The 19666-nt window shown below is 45.2% G+C and overlaps 1 protein-coding gene across 1 annotated transcript in view; it reads right to left on the bottom strand.

Annotated features, from left to right (window-relative positions):
• Positions 1 to 10753, bottom strand: part of tjp2a (tight junction protein 2a (zona occludens 2)) — a 148447-nt gene extending 137694 nt beyond the window's left edge. Inside the window, exon 1 of the mRNA XM_078213954.1 lies at positions 10582 to 10753. The gene's annotated coding sequence lies outside the window, so the exon portion shown is untranslated. The remainder of the gene's footprint in view (positions 1 to 10581) is intronic.
• Between the last annotated feature and the right edge of the window lie 8913 nt (positions 10754 to 19666).

The raw sequence follows: 19666 nt of genomic DNA, 5'->3' as shown, positions 1-19666 counted from the left end.
ACAGCACCAGGGACCTGGGTTCAATTCTGGCCTAGGGTCACTGTCTGTGTGGAGTCTGCACATTCTCCCCATGTCTGCGTGGGTTTCCTCCGGGTGCTCCAGTTTCCTCCCACAATCTGAAAGACGTGTTGGTTAGGGTGCATTGACCCGAACAGGCGTCGGAGTGTGGCGACTAAGGGAATTTCACAGTAACTTCATTGCTGTGTTAATGTAAGCCTACTTGTGACTAATAAATAAATGAAATAAAATGTCTGTGCGGAGTCTGCACGTTCTCCCCGTGTCTGTGTGGGATTCCTCCGGGTGCTCCGGTTTCCTCCCACAGTCCAAAGGACGTGCTGGTTAGGTGCATTGGCCGTGCTAAATTCTCCCTCAGTGTACCCGAACAGGTGCCGGAGTGCGGTGACTAGGGGATTTTCACAGTAACTTCATTGCAGTATTAATGTAAGCCTCGTTGTGACTAATAAATAAACTTTGCTTTTTTGAAATGCCGATACATCTGCCTTCTCGGGACAATGAATACGGTTTGGGTCTATTTAAGGAAGAGTAGAGCAGGCTTCCTGGTCGATATTTAGCCCACAAACAACACCACTTACGCAGACTGCCAGCTGATTGGAGGACTTTGCTGGATAGGAATCGACAGCTGCCTTTTGATGTTTCAAACCCTGGGATTTCGGGAGACAAAATGACGCTTCCTAAATTGGAAATGTAGTTGTCAGCTGAATGTGAGAGTTTTCCTGAACTTTCCTCTGATGTAAAACAATCGCTCATTCACAGGCCTTCCCCGATACAACTTCACTGAACAGATTTCAGGACAAAGCCAATATTCTGAAGTGGTTTTCTGCTCGTTTTGCAATCAAAGCTTATTTGAATGCTGTCTGCGAGGTAGAATTTAGCAGACCAGACCAGGCCTTGGAAAAGTGAGGTTAAAATAACCAAAATGAATTTTGAAATGATTTGAATGATGGCAAACTGCTGTCTGTCACAGGCGCTATGGATCAGAACTCACCTCATTTCTCCACACCTTCCTGGGATTTAGGAAAGTGCACCAGCCAGTGTGGTGACAGAAAGATATATAACTGGGCAGGAGGAGGGTGGAGGAGGAGGAAGCATGCAAGGCCTGTCTTAGCTCAAGTCTGCTTACCATTTATGACTCCTCAGATATTGAAGTAATCCGTGCCCAAATGCAGCAAGACCTGGACAATATTGAGGCTTGGGCTAATTGATGCGCGACAATAAGCACGTGGAACCAAGGCTTCGGTATTGAAGGCTTTAATAGAGTAACAATGGAACTACTAACACGAATACACCAGTTCAGACTGAAGGGGTCCTGCCGGAGCAGGGGGTCTTATACCTCGCCACCGGAGGCGGGACCCCACTGGAATGTGCCATGATAACTCTTATAACAGGTAAACACCCTAACCCAACAACATTGTACAACCCCCACAGTAACAACACCCTAGCCCAACAGTAACATAGTAACAACCCCCAGTGGTGAACCAACGATGGTTCACCACACTAATAAGAGGCAGGTAACATTCGTACCACACAAGTGCCAGGCAATGACCATCTCCAACAAGAGAGGATCTAACTAACCATCTCCCCTTGACATTCAATGACATTATCCGTGCTGAACCCTCCCTCCGCCCCTACTATCAACATCCTGGGGGTTACCATTGACCAGAAACTGAACTGGACTAGCCACGTAAGTACTAATAAAGCGGTTAGAGGCTGGGAGTCTTGCGGAGAGTAACTCACCTCCTGACTCCCTAAAACCTGTCCACCATCTACAAGGCACAAGTCAGGAGTGTGATGGAATAGTCCCCACTTGCCTGGATAGGTGCAGCTCCAACAACATCAAGAAACTCAACACGATTCAGGGCAAAGCAGCCCCGCTTGGTACGTATCTCATTCACCACCTTAAACATTCACTCCCTCCACCACCGATGCACAGTGGCAGCCGTGTGTACCATCGACATGATGCACTGCAGCAACTCACTTTTTTAAATTTTTGGCATTCGTGTAAGGATAAAGTGTTTCACTCCAGGTGTGTTTCTAGAGACACACTAAGATGCTTTTATCAAAACAAACTTTGCTTAACAATACATTTTAACCATAATGAATTAATTAGCTTAACTTTTACAAAATGAAATACTCAAACATGACAAGATACAATTCTTAACTGCTAACCTATCTCTTAGTTCCAATTTAATCAGTATTCTTCGCATAGACTTAAACTCCTCTTCGAAACCAGTTAGCAAGCAACACAGCCTTACGTGTTTTTTATTTGATAACATTCGGAGAGCTTTTTGAACACTTCTGGAGAGAGAGAGAGAGAGGGGGCAGAGAGAGACAGACAGACAGAGAGAGAGAGAGACATATCTCTTGATTCTTTCAGGACCAAGCAGAAACTAAACTATCTTTCCCTGCATGAGCTCAGATTAAATCAAACACCCCATTATCTAGGATCAATTATTCTCCTGCATTCTCAGCATTGAGCTGCCTCCTTTGCAGACAGATTGGCACCTGGTAAACCAGAGCCGAATTTTAAACAGCCCTCTCAAGAAACATGCTATAAGTACATTTCTTAAAGGCACAGTACCATCACACAATGTAAACAGGCTGTTCATTACCTGCCTTATATAATGCTTGACAGTCAATCCATCACCTTAACAACAAATAAATGTTGGAAGAAAATGAGAAAAAGACACACGTTTTTCTTCATACTGCTCTGATTTTACCCTGAGCAGTATCCTGGAAATACATTTATAGATCATAGAACCCCTACAGTGTAGAAGGAGGCCATTCGGCCCATTGAGTCTGTACCAACTCTCCAACAGAGCATCTTACCCAGGTCCAGCCCCCTGCCCTATCCCAGTAACCCCACATATTTACCCTACTAAACCCCCTAACCTATACATCTTTGGACACTAAGAGGCAATTTAGCACCTTTAACGTGGTAAGACTTCCCAGTGTGTCTCACTGGAGCGATTACCAGACACAATCTGATACCGAGCCAAGTGAGAAGATCCTAGTCAGGTGGGCACAAAGCGGTGGGTTGTTTGGAGCGTCTTAAAAGGAGGAGAGAGAGGTGGGGAGGTTTAGGGAGAGAATATCAACTCTCTGAAGGCACAGCCACCGATGGTGGAGCGATTAAAATGGGAGTGCTCGGGAGACAGAATTTGGGGTGGGGGTGGGGGAATATCAGAGGGTTGTAGGGCTGGAAGAACTCACGGGAGATGAGCAATGGGGGGGCGGGGGACAGTGGTTAATTCCTGGGACATGGGTGTCACTGGCTGGCCAGCATTTATTGCCTATCCCTAGTTGACCAAGGGCAGTTGAGAGTCAACCACATTGCTGTGGCTCTGGAGTCACATGTAGGCCAGACCAGGTAAGGATGGAAGATTTCCTTCCCTAAAGAACATTAGTGAACCAGATGGATTTTTCCAACAATCAATAATGGTTTCATGGTCATCAGTAGATTCTTAATTCCAGATATTTTTTATTGAATTCAAATTCCACCATCTGCCGTGGCGGGATTCGAACCCAGGTCCCCAGAACAGTTTCTGATTAATAGTCTAGTGATAATACCACTAGGCCATCACCTCCCCGTATGGGCACCACAAAGGGATTTTAAAACAAGGATGAGAATTTTAAAATTCAAGTGTTGCCAGCCACAAGCCAAAGTAGCTCAACAAGCGGGGGAGGCCGCTCGCAATATGTGAGCATCTAAAGCAGGGAGGAAAGAGTGGCCATTCTTTCAAACACTTGCATTGAGGTTCGGTAGGTTAATGAAAGGCCCAGATACTGTTGGATTTAATCACATTGACTAAGATAGAAGATGTCGTCTATTTAAAACAAATCCTTTGAAATGCCGTCATGCCCAGAGGTTATTGTTCTAGGTCACTGCTAGACATTGCATTACAAAATAGAAAAAAGCCATCTGACAAATCAATACATTTAGTTCAAGCAACGAGGCTGAATGACAGTTTCTACTCTCTTTAATTAGGAGAGATAGGAAACCACGTTGTGTGAGAGAGAGAGTGTGAGAGAGAGAGAGTGTGTGTGAGAGAGAGTGAGTGAGTGAGAGTGTGAGAGAGTGAGTGTGAGAGTGAGTGTGAGAGAGAGAGAGTGTGAGAGAGAGTGAGAGAGAGAGAGAGTTAGAGAGAGAGAATGAGAGAGAGAGAGTGTGTGTGTGTGAGAGAGAGAGAGTGTGAGAGAGAGAGAGAGCGTGTGAGAGAGAGAGAGAGAGTGAGAGAGAGAGGGAATGTGAGAGAGAGAGAGTGTGTGAGAGAGAGAGTGAGAGAGAGAGAGAGAGAGAGTGTGTGTGAGAGAGAGAGAGCGTGAGAGAGAGAGAGAGCGTGTGAGAGAGAGAGAGAGTGAGAGAGAGAGAATGTGAGAGAGAGAGAGAGAGAATGTGAGAGAGAGACTGAGAGAGTGAGAGTGAGTGTGAGAGAGAGTGAGTGAGAGTGAGTGTGAGAGTGAGTGTGAGAGTGAGTGTGAGAGAAAGAGAGAGTGTCATGGCAAAAATCAGAGTATAAATCTCATGTGGTTTTCAGTTCGCAGCTGGGAATTCAAATTCCTTTTTACAAGTTACGGGTCTCTCGAGATCATATCAATCAGTTGCAATAGTGATGATCTTACTGTTGTGTACAAAATGTTTAATTTATCCACTTATTGTTATTCTCTTTCTGTTTAATTTTCCCTCCTATCTCATGTCCATCCTCCATTGAAAGGACAGGTTGTTATTCCCCAGCCGTGTGGTCTAATAAATTCATGTAAATAAAATAAATATAATTATATATCGATATAATTTATAGAAATAGATAGTGTGACTGCACTGCAAAAGCAGGTCAGAGGTTGGGAATTCTGTGGGGTGTAACTTTCCTCCTTTCCCCCTCTTGACTCCCCAAGGAGAGTTTGGAGATGTGGACTGTTGTTTGATTGGGCTGGAGGGTGTTGGATGGGGACCCTGTCTCCGGGTGGGAAGGACGGAGGACAGTCGTCCCTCCCAGAGGCCAATTGAGGCCCTTAAGTGGCCATTTAAATTGGTTCCTCTTGAACCTTCCGCCAATGGGAACAGTTTGTTGCTTCTTCCTGTCTACATTGAGTAGCTTTCCCTGCTCTTCTTTGAAGCCACACAGTGGATGGTCATTGGGATTCTTTTGGCACTGGTCACAATACCTTTCACAGCTCAGAAACAGTCTCTGAACCATTCTGATAAAGAGACAAGCCCTGGCTCAGCCTGACGAAGGGTCATCTCGAAACGTTGGCTCTAATCTCTCTCCACAGATGCTGCCAGACCTGCTGAGATTTTCCAGCATTTCGTGTTTTTGTCTTTGAACCATTCTGTTTAGGTTTTACAGCAGGCACAATCAGCGCCACCCAATCACGAGGGCGCCTTGTGAGCTGCTTCCACCGACAAACCTTTCGTTAGAGCAGAGGTTGCCACCTCCCCTCCTTTACATTGAGATAAAGCTGGATTCAGACTGAATAAAGACTTGTATATTTCCATAAATAGATCCAACCATCTTTGCTGATTCGCCGCAACACAAGCCTTGTCTAGTTTTACTTAAGTTTGCCAAACCAATCTTGGTCCAACAATTGTAAAGAAAGACTTACATTCATGGAACACCTTTCACGTCAATGGGATGTCTCAGAATGTTTTACAGCCAATGAAGTACTTTTGAAATCCAGGGCGGAATTTTCCCGTCCCGCCCGTCACAGGAATCGTAGCGGGTGGGACACGGGCCACAGGCGGGATTTTCAGGCTATAGGGCGAGCACAGCAGGAAAATCCTGCCCCCGGGTATCAAAGGGTACACTAACTGCTTTGTCAATCCATTCTGCCACTTTCAAAGATAGTACACCAATACCCCGGGTCTCTCACTTCTTGCATCATTTTGTAAACTGCCCCATTTCTTCCCCACCTCTCCTATTTTTCAAATAAATTGAATAAAATATGACTCTTATTAAAATGCCGCTATGATTTATCACCTGTGAGTTTCTCACAGAAATGTCCAAGAGATTAATCCCCAATTCCTGGAGACTTCCAAGGGGGACACCGGCGAGTTGGCAACCCCACCAGCCCATGTGGCAGTGCAACTTCCTTCATTTGTTCTCTCTTTACGCTGGAGCCCTGGCACTTCTGGACTTTGCCACTCCTGTTGGACCAACTTCACCCACCCACCCGACCCCATTGCCCCTGAAACCAAATCCGGCCCCCAGTGATATTCGGGGTTGAGTGACCTCAGGGTAGACGGGAAGAAAATTGACGATGATAGGGTTTTACCATTTCTGACACCGAGCAGCTGGTTAGATTGCCATCTACTGGGCAAAATCTCTTGTGACTGCGGCTGTTTCTCAGCTGTGCGGCCAATGGTCATTTTGGGGTGATGCTTTCTATCGTCAAAACCCAGTATCTTTTGCAAACTTGGATCAAGAGCCTCCTCAATGGCTCTGCACAAGAACCGTCTCAGCTCCGAGATGGATTAGTCAATCTCATTCAGGATGGAAGTTTGTGTCATTGAGTTGTCCTCGGTGTACAGAGAATTCCATTGAAGTAAGAGTGTAGAGACAGGTTGATAGATCTAACTGGTCCATGCCAGTGTTTGTGCTCCTTGGGAGTCTCCTCCCACCCTACTTCATCCAACCTCATCACCATATTCTCCTAGTCCATTTCCTCCATGTGTTTATCCAGCTTCCTCTTATATACGCCTGTGGTGATCACCTCAACCAGCCCTGGTGCCAGCGGGTTCTACATTCTTACCACTCTCAGTAAAAGTTCACCTAAGTTTCCTATTGGGTTTATTTATTAGTGACTATTTCATATTTAAGGACACTGGTTTTGGTCTCGCCCACAAAAGGAAAAATCTACCTCTTTTACATCTTTTAGAATTGTAATCATCGGCATGGTGGCAGAGTGGTTAGCACTGCTGCCAGACAGCAACACCCATGTCCCATGAATGAATTTTTAAAAAATGATTTGATTTACTAATATTATTACTCTTATGTTCTTTTAATAGAAAAAACCTGCAAATGTTAAAGACGTTGTCAGTTTATTGGCAGAACATATTTATAAGATCATACGACCATAAGACATAGGAGCAGAGTTAGGCCACTCGGCCCATCGAGTCTGCTCCGCCATTCAATCATGGCTGATTTTTTTTCTCATCCCCATTCTCCTGCCTCTTCCCCTAAACCCCTGATCCCCTTATTAATCAAGAACCTATCTATCTCTGTCTTAAAGACACTCAATGACTTGGCCTCCACAGCCTTCTGCGGCAAAGAGTTCCACAGATTCACCACTCTCTGGCTGAAGAAATTCCTCCTCATCTCGGTTTTAAAGGATCGTCCCTTCAGCCTGAGGTTGTGCCCTCTGGTTCTAGTTTTTCCTACTAGTGGAAACATCCTCTCCACGTCCACTCTATCCAGACCTCGCAGTATCCTGTAAGTTTCAATAAGAGCCCCCCCTCATCCTTCTAAACTCCAGAACTCCAGACCCAGAGTCCTCAACCGTTTCAATGCAGAAGTAGTCAGTGGCTCTAAGTGAGGGCAGCACGATGGCACAGTGGCAAGCACTGCTGCCTCATAGCGCCAGGGACCCGGGTCCAATTCCTGGCTTGGGTCACTGTGTGTGCAGAGCCTCCCTGTGTCTGCGTGGGTTTCCTCCGGGTGCTCCGGTTTCCTCCCACAGTCCAAAGACATGCTGGTTAGGTGCATTGGCCATGCTAAATTCTCCCTCAGTGTACCTGAACAGTGAATTTTCACAGTAACTTCATTGCAGTGTTAATGTAAGCCTACTTCTGACACTAATAAATAAACTTTGTATGTTATCAGTTTGCAGCACACCCTTTATTGTGTTAATTTTGCAGGTGGAGTAAAGTCATTCATACAACTCAGAAAAGTTAAGCAAACAAAGTTCGGCACGATGTTAACAGGAGCAGATTACACAATCACCGCTACAAAGAAAACTAGATATGGAGCAAAAACAAAAAATCCCGAAAGACTCAGTGGGTCTGGCAGCATCCGTGAAGAGGAGAAATAGAGTAAGTGTTTTGGGTCCAGATGACCACACATCAGAACTTAACCATCTTGACCCGAAACGTTGGGCAGGATTTTCCAGCCCTGACACCGACTGGCATCGTCGCAGGCGGGTTTGGAACATTTGGAAAGCCGTTAGAATGGATCTCCAAATTTTCCCATCCTGCCTGTGTCAGGGCTGGAAAATCCCACCCATTAATTCTGTTTCTCTCTACAGATGCTGCCTGACCTGCTGACTATTTCCAGCCTTTTTGTTTTTAGTTCAGGTTTCCAGCATTCAAGGTATTTTGATGATATAAATGTATAATGTATAATATACACACTGTATAATATGTATACATTATATGCACATATATGTGCAAACACACACGCACACATATATATATATAACAATACACACACTCATATATAGCAGCACGGTGGCACAGTGTTTAACACTGCTGCCTCACAGCGCCAGGGGACCGAGTTCGATTTCCTGGCTTAGGTCACTGTCTGTGCGGAGTCTGCGCGTTCTCCCCGTGTCTGCGTGGGTTTCCTCCGGGCGCTCCAGTTTCCTCCCACAGTCCGAAAGACGTGTTAGTCAGGTTCATTGGCCATGCTAAATTCTCCCTCAGTGTACCCGAACAGGCGACTAGGGGATTGTCACAATAACTTCATTGCCGTGTTAATGTAAGCCTACTTGTGACACTGATAAATAAGCTTTAACTTTATATGTACCCACACACACCCATACTATATATATATAGCCATGAAGATTGAGTGATGTGTGTGGTTCATTGGCTTTTCTCCATTCTGACCTAATAGTTATTAGTATATACTACAACAACTTGTATTTACGTAGGGCCTTTAATGTAGCAAATATCCCAAAGTTCTTTGGAGCACAATTTAACACTAAACCACTTAAGGAGATATTAGGACAGGTGATCAAAGCAGGAGCAGAGATGGAGAGGTTTAGGGAGGGAATTCTATAATCTAGAGCTGCAGTAGTGGAGAGATGACCAGAAGCTGGAATTGGAGAGGATTTAGGCCTGGAGGAGATTAGAGGGTTAGGGAAGGACATATGGCATGGTGCCAAACTTTGTTTGATTTAGTTACTGTGACTTGGGAAATTTCTATTGCATTGAAGGAACTATATAAATGCAAGTTGTTGTTGCTATTAACTGCTGGGTCCAAGGCAGCATTGGTAGATCCCTTGAACAGATCACCTGTTCCGGTTCTACTTCATACGGTGCGTGAAATGGGGAACCAAAAAACGCAGCAAAAATATCTTTAAAGTGAAAGTAACTTAATCATTGGCTCAATGTGCAGACGAACTGGTCCAACCTTTGGACCTCCCAGTGCAAGCACAAGAGTTTCAATAGGGTTTGATGTATCAATTATCCACATCAAATTACAACGTAGGATGGCCTCAAGTGTACATACTTCACTGTAAAGACTCAACATTGAAAAAGGAACTCTCCCCACAAAGTAAATGCTATTTCAATGAAGGTCCCTCTCTCAAATTGAAGGGACTGAATCTGTGATATTCATAAAAGGCAGCATTGTCAAGTGTAAATATTGCACCTGCAGTTTTGCAAGTTGCCCGCACATTATCCAGCGCCAATAAAAATAAACTGATCAAAACCGGTTTACGTCCTGGGAAGGAGGAACAGGCTGAAAGATGCAGGAAGGACAAAGCAAAGTTTTAAGATTGTGGATGGTGGGTGGGGGGTGGGGGGTGGGGGGTGGGGGGGGAGGGGGGGAGGTTTCCGTGACTCCTGCGTCTAAACGTTTCTGCTCTATAATCAGCGGAATTAAATTACCCGAGAAACCGACAGACATCTTGTTGAAATTCTGCTTCACAAAGGACATCCCTGACCAGGCTGATGAAGGGCGGCACAGTAACACAATGGTTAGCACTGCTGCTTCACAGCGCCAGGGACCCGGGTTCAATTCTCGACTTGGGTCACTGTCTGTGCGGAGTTCGCACGCTCTCCCCGTGTCAGCATGGGTTTTCCTCCGGGCGCTCCGGTTTCCTCTCACAGTCCGAAAGATGTGCCGGTTAGGTGAACTGGCCATGTTGAATTCTCCCTCAGTGTACCCGAACAGGTGCCGGATTAACTACATTGCAGTGTTAATGTAAGCCTACTTGTGACACGAATAAATAAACTTAAACTTAACCAATGGTAGATTAGCAACACTTTCATATGCAGTCAGTACAGGCAATTTGGACAGGTGTTCAATGCGTAATAATAAACTAAAACACTCAGGTATATTATTAGTGATTGAAGTTATGTAACAATAAGGGGTGCTGAAACAGGGCCTCTCTTTGCAGCAACACATTCACTCTCTGCATCAGGAATTTGACATTTTCCAATTGTATTTATCTCACAGATAATGCTCCAGTTGGATAACACATTGCTATTAATATAAGACAAAGTGAGTAATTTATTTATTGTCCATACATTGCACTTACCTGTACTGACTGAGCACACCCTATACAGGTGGAAACCACTCATCTACTCTCGCACACATTATTATAAATAATAAATGCTGCACTTACTTAACTGCTGCAAGTTGGAGAGGTAATACTCGGAGCTGGTCTCTCTCGAATTCCGGTTTAATTCCAGGATATTTTGTCTGGCTGGGGACCCACCCGTGCTCAGAAATAGTCCCTCTTCCTGTTTAGCAGTGAAACTGGAGTGACATGCAGGTGACTCACAACAACTTCCTCTATGAATCACCAGGAGTTTTATTATAGATAAAGCAGCCAACAGGTAGGTTGGGCCAATCCTCTAGCTCTTTGCAGTTTGTGGCTGAACCATTTATGCTGAACTGTCACCGATACTGTGGCTGCAAACATTGGATTTTCCAATGGGCACATGATGCATTCCTTCTGTAACTATTTCACAATTTCAGTTAATAACCCTGTTACCATAAAAACTTGCTGAGAACACAGGACTACCTTTTTGTTGTGACGTTCGCTACCAAGTTATTACTAAGCCACTAAGTGGTGGCACGGTGGTTAGCACTGCTGCCTCACAGCGCCCAGGGACCCGGGTCCCATTCCCGGCTTGGGTCACTGTCTGTGCGAAGTCTGCACATTCTCCCCGTGTCTGCCTGGGTTTCCTCCGGTTTCCTCCCACAGTCCGAAAGACGTGCTGGTTAGGGTGCATCGGCCATGCTAAATTCTCCCTCAGTGTACCCGAACAGACGCCGGAGTGTGGGGACTGGGGGGTTTTCACAGTAACTTCATTGCAATGTTAACGTAAGCCTACTTGTTACACTAATAAATAAACTTTAAACTATTTGTGATTATACTTCACTGGTGCATTACACACATGATGCCAATCTAAGCAGTGGCTCAGACGTTCTTGGAAAAGTAATGGCAAGTTTAATTGCAACCGCCATTATCAGTGCCTAAAAACATTGAAATTTGTGGCTAGGAAGTGATACACCGTGAGTTACTTCTAAAAAATTCTTTCTACAAAATATGTTGCCAGCATTTACTGCTCTCCCTAATTGTCCTTGAGAAGGTGGTGGTGAGCCATCTTCTTGAACCGCTGCAGTCCATGTGGTGTGTGTGCACCCACAGTGCTGTTAGGGAGGGAGCTCCAGGATTTTGCCCCAGTGACAGTAAAGGAACGGCCGATATATTTCCAAGTCAGGATGGTGAGTGGTTTGGAGGGGAACTTGCAGGTGGTGTTGTTCCCGTGTGTCTGCTGCCCTTGTCCTTCTAGATGATTCACGCTGCTCCATTATTAGTCTTGCAAAAACTCGCTCTCAACCTCCCTGTGAGTTTCCTGAAGTTGTTCCTTTTGCTCCATTCTAAGAATGTATCTCCCCCGCAGATATTTTGGGCATGTTGTTGGAACCCTGCCAATGACATCATTTCCTGTCCTGACTTAAAACTCAATCTGGGAGGCCCAGAAAATGAACAATTAAAACCATAAAAACTATAAAAAATAAATTGTTCCTAGAGACTTTTTCCAAATAAAATCTTGCATTTTCTTTCTATATCTGATATGACCCTAATTTATCCCACATTCTTTTGCATTACTGTTTCTTTCCATATTCTAAATCTCATTGATTAAGGAAATTATCCATTGGAGCCTCCCATTCAGAAGCTCCCAGATCCCCTGTTGGCTGTTAACAATTTGTATTTGCAGCAATTTGTGGGGGATAATAATAAAGTTAAAGTAAAAGTTTATTTATTAGTCACAAGTAAGGTTTACATTAACACTGCAATGAAGTTACTGTGAAAATCCCCTAGTCGCCACACTCCGGTGCCCGTTCGGGTCAATGCATCTAACCAGCATATCTTTCAGACTGTGGGAGGAAACCCACGCAGACATGGGGAGAACGTGCAAGCTCCACACAGACAGTGACCCAAGCCAGAAATCGAACCTAGGTCCCTGGTGCTGTAAAGCAGCAATGCTAACCACTGTGCTACTGTGCCACCCAATATGACCTTAAGGGTGAGTAAAAATGTTCTGGCAACACTCACCATGAGTTGCTCCACTCCCAGCTATTTATCCAAACGTCTTGGACCTTAGGCACAGTTCACAAAGGCTGTATATAGCTTAAAAGGCTCCACTCTGTGGGCATGGGGCAGGATAAGGAGGCAGACTTCCAGGAGCTGCCACAGCTGGTATAAGGATTGAATCTGTCCTGTTGGTACCATTTTGCATCATACTCTAGCCATCTAGCCAACTGAGCCAGCCAAGCCCTGCACCCCGTCAGTCTAACAGCACTACAGCAGTGAACATTATTGAAATATAAAGCTGAAATAGAAGATGGCACCAATGGGTGTGAAGGTCATTGTCTTCAACAAGTCATGATGTGGAGATAGATGCCAACGTTGGACTGGGGTGGGCACAGTAAGCAGTCTCACAACAGCAGGTTAAAGTCCACCAGGTTTATTTGGAATCACGAGCTTCCGGAGCGCTGCTCCTTCATCAGGTGAGTGGTTACACTCACCTGTTGAAGGAGCAGCACTCCGAAAGCTTGTGATTCCAAATAAACCTGTTGGGATTTTAACCTGGTGTTGTGAGACATCTTACTGTCTTCATCAAGTCAGCATCTTGATTTGTTGTCAAGATGAAGTATGTGAACCAGTTTGAACTTCTGTAAACTCAGCAGGTTTATGGAGTTCACCGTTCTTTCTCAGGTACAGTAGAAACAAGAAATAAGTTCCAGACCACGTGTCGTTATTGAATAACTTTCACGAGACTCTTAACACTTTCATCAATATTTACCCAATTTATTGGAGAATCAATTCCCCAAGGATACACAGATTTTACAGCACAGAAGCAGGCCATTCAGCCCAACAGGTCTATCCAAGTGTTCACCCAACCTCACATAGGTGATGACCCCCTGCAGACGTTGTGGAACTGGGTGTGTAGTTGTTTGGGCTTTGGACATTGGGATGAGTTTTAACTTGGGAGTGGGTTCCTGGTGGGAGTACCTACCCACCAGAGAGTCCACGTATTTTCACCCACCGAATCTCAGTTAAATGATGCCAGGTCACTTCCCATATGATGTGGCTCCTGCTCTGCCCAAGACCGCAAGAAATTACAAAGGGTTGTGAATGTAGCCCAGTCCATCACGCAAACCAGCCTCCCATCCATTGACTCTATCTATACTCCCTGCTGCCTTGGAAAAGCAACCAGCATTATCTAGGACCCCACGCATCCCAGACATACTCTCTTCCACCTTCTTCTGTCGGGAAAAAGATACAGAAGCCTGAGGTAACATACCAACCAACTCAAGAACAGCTTCTTCCCTGCTGTCATCAGACTTTTTAATGGTCCTACCACATATTAAGTTGATCTTTCTCTACACCCTAGCTATGACTGTAACACTAAATTCTGCACTCTCTCCTTTCCTTCTCTATGAACGGTATGCTTTGTCTGTAAACCCCCCAGAAACAATACTTTTCACTGTATACTAATATAAACAACAAATCAAATCAAATCATATAGAGTGGGAAAGAGAGCCCAAAGCAGTTGCCAAGAGGGGAAATTTGGTAGCCACCTGATCGTTCCAGTTGAGAGGCAAGAAGGGGATTCAAGTGGATCTTGGATGAGGAGTCGGGAAAGGGGTAGTAAGAAATAGATTTAAGTTTATATTTATAACAAAGACAAAACATGGTGTAGACAGAATTAGTTTAAATGGTATTCTCAAACAGCTTGTCCATTCTCATCAATTATGTCAATAATGTTTGACAAGAGTGAATTTCAGGGCCAAGGATACACGCCACGATTTCACACCTGGGTGCGCTGTGAGCGCAAACAGTGACATGGATATAAAATCTCACGTGAGTCGGAAAATGAGATTCTCACCAGCAAGATCTCGTTTTCCCATTTTCCCTATCCCTCACCGGTGATCAACCAATTCGAACTTCAGTAAACTTTGCAGGTTTATGGAGTTCATCTTTCTCAAATACAGTATAAACTATATTTTCATATTGCATTGGGCAGCACGGTGGCACAGTGGTTGGCACTGCTGCCTCACAGTGCCAGGGACCTGGGTTCGATTCCCGGCTTGGGTCACTGTCTGTGCGGAGAGTTTGCACGCTCTCCCCGTGTCTGCGTTAGTTTCCTCCGGGTGCTCCAGTTTCCTCCCAGCCTGAAAGACGTGCTGGTTAGGGTGCAGTGACCCAAACAGGTGCCGGAATGTGGCAACTAGGGGAGTTTCACAGCAACTTCATTGCAGTGTTAATGTAAGCCTTACTTTGTGACTAATAAATAAACTTTAAATTATAACATAATTAAAGGTCTTCCCGCCATATGTTCCCCACACAATAGAAATCCCCCCTCCCCCCCATTGCCGGCGTGATGTTACTTAGGCAAGGTTCACAACTGCTTTTGAAAAAGGTGAACCTGGCAAAGGGAATCCATTGGGGGCACACAGGTAAGTACAGCCCCCAAGGGGAGAGGGAAGTGCCTGGGCAGTACCCTGACAGTGCCAGGGAACTCTCTGGGGAGCTCCTTTGGCAGCATCCCCTTATCTGCTGGGGGGCGGGGGGGAGTGTTCCCTGTATGCTTGGGAGGGGCTGTATTTCTTTTTAGTACAGATTGGGCTGGCATTGCCGGCTCTATCGTGCCCCGTCACCATGACATCGAGTGCCACGCCTCCAGAATTTTCCTGTCAGACTATCCGGAGAGACAACCGGAGAGCTGCATGCCGGTTTTCTCGCCTCAGCCTGCACTCTGTGCACAGAGTGCAAAATTCCACCCATAGTGTTCCAAAAATTGGCATATACACATAAGCTAGGTGGAGAAGTACGGTGGCACAGTGGTTAGCACTGCTGCCTCACAGAGCCAGGGACCCGGGTTCAATTCCCAGCTTGGGTGACTGTGTGGAGTTTGCACATTCTCCCCATGTCTACGTGGGTTTCCTTCCACAGTCTCAAAGGGGTGCTGGTTAGGTGCATTGACCCGAACAGGCGCTGGAGTGTGTCGGATAGGGGAATTGCACAGTAACTTCATTGCAGTGTTAATGTAAGCCTTACTTGTGATTAATAAATAAACTTTAACTTTTAAAAGTGTTAAGGTTGAAACAAACACAGGCTATTCATCGCTGTTAGGGACATGCATGCATCAAGGGTTATTTGCAACGAAGCTAAGGTTTGGGGAAAGCAATGTTAGGGAGTAACAACATGGACTGAAAAGGCTTGTGACCTTCTCATTGTTGCTGTTTGACAATCAGTTCGAACAACTGGGTGGTCATAAAATTTAGAGGTGTTAAATCCAGCAGCACAAGAAAGAAAGTGGTTTGGAAGAGATGCCATGTTTAAACATAGAAATAAAAGCCTTTTGCGACCTTTGAGACCCAGTGGCACAAACAGGTTTGGAGAACAGATCATTGTGGGCCCTCATTAAAATCCACACACAGTCGGCTTTGGATGCTGGGCCACTGTGCAAATACTCTGTGTGGTGGGTTAGGGTATTTAGGTTTGAAGTTTCTAGAATACCGTGCGTAGTTTTGGTTCCCTTATTTAAGTTGTACAAATGCATTAGAAGCAGTTGAGAGACGGTTCACTTGACTGATTCCTGGGATGGAGGTTTAGCTTATGAGGAAAGGTTGGACAGGTTAAGCCTGTAGACAGGTTAAGCCTGTATCCATTGGAGTTTAGAAGAATGAGAGGCTATCTTATTAAAACATATCGGATCCTGAGGGGACTTGAGAGGGTTGATGCTGAGAGGATGTTTCACCGTGTGAAAGAGACTAGAACTAGGGGACACAGTTTAAAAATAAAGGATCTCCTGTTCAAGACAGAGGTGAGAAGATTTTCTTTCTCTGAGGGTTGTGAATCTTTGGAACTCTCTTCCCCAGAGAGTGGGAAGGTTGGGTCATTGAATAGTTTTAAGGCAGAGAGATTCTTGATTAACAAGGGAGTCAAAGTTATCGAGAGTAGACAGACGGTGGAGGTAATCTTATTAAATGGCGGAGCAGGCTTGAAGGGCTGAATGGCCGATCATATTGTGGTTCAGTGGGTAGCACTCCGACCTGCAACTTGAGCACAAAATCGAAGCTCTCGTTGCGAACTCTACGGAGGGAACTCTGCACTGGAGGGGCTATCATTTAGAGGAGACATTAAACCAATCTTCTCAGTTCTCTTAAATGGACATATAGGATCACGTCACTATTTCAGATAAGGTTCTCCCCAGTGCCCTGCTCAGTAATTACCCCTCAACTAAGATTAAAAAGAGCATCTGGTCATTAATCGAATTGCTGCACCTTTCTTTGTGGGTTCTGAAGGGTACTTGTGCACAATTTCAGGCAAACCCTGAAGATGTCTTCAGCCTTCTCACCCGTTAGGCCTGGTGGATGTTACATTACATTAAAAGCAGGAAATAGTGTATGTTATGGATTATACACACAGATTATAAAAATGACATGTATGTTTCTGACATAATTTTTTTAAAATGTGATTTCCCATGTACAATTCAGGGTTTTAATTATCAATCAGATTCTCATGAATAAAGCTTTTTTCTTGCTGGGGCTTGGCCCATTTCCCACTTTATTGCGAATGACTTCCTGAAACTTACATAATTACTACTCTAAATTTACACTGAGTAGGTAATACGCCTCCTCACAGTTATGACTTTAAAATTCAGCCCAGTAGTGGCTTGTCAGAGTGTTGTTATTCAGAATGGTTGTGGGTGTAAGGAATACTTGATTCTTCGCCAGCTGCTGAGGGTGGGTGTAGTCCGAGTTAACTATTACACACATTCATCCAGGGATGTTGAGTTTCACCAGTTCTCAGTAGGGATGGCGGGTGCTGTGTTTTGGTTGACAGTCCAATGTCTCTCAAGGGGAGGTGGTAAACAAAGCTTGGCTTGCCTTTCGGTTAACTCACTACAATAACGGTCAGTCACAGAGGGCAAATCGTGGAAAGGGCGGAAACAGTGGGGGGGGGGGGGGGGGGCTTGGAAATTTCACAACCCAAAGGTGAAATAAAAACAAAAGATATTTGACAAATCTGGCAGCACCGGTGGAGTGGCAAGCAGAGCTGATGGGCTGAATTTTATAAGGAGGAATATTTTTCACCCTACTGGTAGAAAAGGCAGTTTGGAGCCAATTGATTCTAAAGGCGGCTACCCCACAGTGATAACACCCTGGGGGTAACTGTGGGGCATCCAGCCCTCTGGTAAAGGACGTCACACCCTCGAGAGCTGCTGGCCAATCTGATTGAACTCAGTAGTGGCTGCCCGTGGGACTAGAAGCAGTCCTGAGAGGATCCATAGAGTTGTACGTTCTTGGTCAGGGAGAGATCCAGGATCCTAGGGAGGAGATGGAGTCGCACAGGGATGTCTCTGATGGGCACAGGACACTCCCTACATGAGGTACCCCTCCCTTACTTCCTGCTTTTCACCTGAGATGGTGAAGCAACATGTTGTCTTCCCTTTTCTTCTCCAGCCACACATATTACTGGAGCTGGGACAAAAACAGGTCCGTAACAGGCCATTATTTAGCCAGCTAAGACCCTCAATAGGCCTGAGGGTGGACAGCCTATATAATGCCTTATCCACCCACTCTGGTACGGGAGACAGGTTGGGAGTGGGTGGGAAGGTGGTGAGCTGGTCACCCATTCTAAACCACACCCATCTCCCCTGCCAAATCTGCATTCTGGGCAATAAAACCCCTAGTGCTTCAGGTTAAAGCCTTTTCATCATCAACTGAGGACTCAGTTTAATTTCAGGATAGGCAAAATAACCAACCACAGTCAAAAAACTGGATATCAATTCCATAGGAGTGATTCCTTCTGTTTCATCTCTACATTACAAGGAGAGATGGCTAGATGGGTAGAGAACTGGCTTGGCCACAGGAGACAGAGGGTAGCAGTCGAAGGGTCTCTTTCCGGCTGGAGGTCTGTGACCAGTGGTGTTCCGCAGGGCTCTGTACTGGGACCTCTGCTATTTGTGATGTATATATATATAAATAAATGATTTGGAAGGTGTAACTGGTGTTATCAGCAAGTTTGCGGATGACACAAAGTTGGCTGGACTTGCTGATAGCAATGAACATTGTCGGACAATACAGCAGGATATAGATAGGCTGGAAAATTGGGCGGAGAAATGCCAGATGGAATTTAATCCAGATAAATGCAAAGTGATGCATTTTGGAAGAACTAATGTAGGGGGGAGTTATACAATAAATGGCAGAGCCATCAAGAGTATAGAAACACAGAGGGACCTAGGTGTGCAAGTCCACAAATCCTTGAAGGTGGCAGCACAGGTGGAGTAGGTGGTGAAGAAGGCATATGGTATGCTTGCCTTTATAGGACGGGGTATAGAGTTATAAAAGCTGGAGTCTGATGTTGCAGCTGTATAGAATGCTGGTTAGGCCACATTTGGAGTACTGTGTCCAGTTCTGGTCGCCGCACTACCAGAAGGACGTGGATGCTTTGGAGAGAGTGCAGAGAAGGTTTACCAGGATGTTGCCTGGTATGGAGGGTCTTAGCTATGAGGAGAGATTGGGTAAACTGGGCTTGTTGTCCCTGGAAAGACGGAGAATGAGGGGAGACCTAATAGAGGTGTACAAAATTATGAAGGGTATAAATAGGGTGAACAGTAGGAAGCTTTTTCCCAGGTCGGAGGTGACGATCACGAGGGGTCACGGGCTCAAGGTGAGAGGTATAACTCAGATATCAGAGGGACGTTTTTTACAGAGAGTGGTGGGGGCCTGGAATGCGCTGCCAAGTAGGGTGGTGGAGGCAGACACGCTGGCATCGTTTAAGACTTACCTGGATAGTCACATGAGCATTCTGGGAATGGAGGGATACAAACGAATGGTCTAGTTGGACCAATGAGCGGCACAGGCTTGGAGGGCCAAAGGGCCTGTTTCCTGTGCTGTACTGTTCTTTGTTCTAATCATTTTGGTTTACTTCAGGTAATTGTACACCATCCAAACAGCTCCTGTGTTAATATTGCATCATGATGCTGAAGGAAAAGCAACTAAAGCATTGCCCTACCTTTCAAATGGTGGGTAAGTTTGATACCATTTTCCCAGCAATGAAGCAAAGAAAAAATGTGCGGGCATTGAGGTGAAGAGGGGAATTTCAGTGTATAATATAGAAATCTGACGTACCGAATAAATGTGAACAATGAACACAAAGAAATAAAATAGAACATTACAGC

The sequence above is a fragment of the Mustelus asterias genome, chromosome 6 (assembly GCF_964213995.1).
Source record: "Mustelus asterias chromosome 6, sMusAst1.hap1.1, whole genome shotgun sequence".
Taxonomy (NCBI): Eukaryota; Metazoa; Chordata; class Chondrichthyes; order Carcharhiniformes; family Triakidae; genus Mustelus; species Mustelus asterias.
This window is presented reverse-complemented; position numbering and strand designations above follow the sequence as displayed.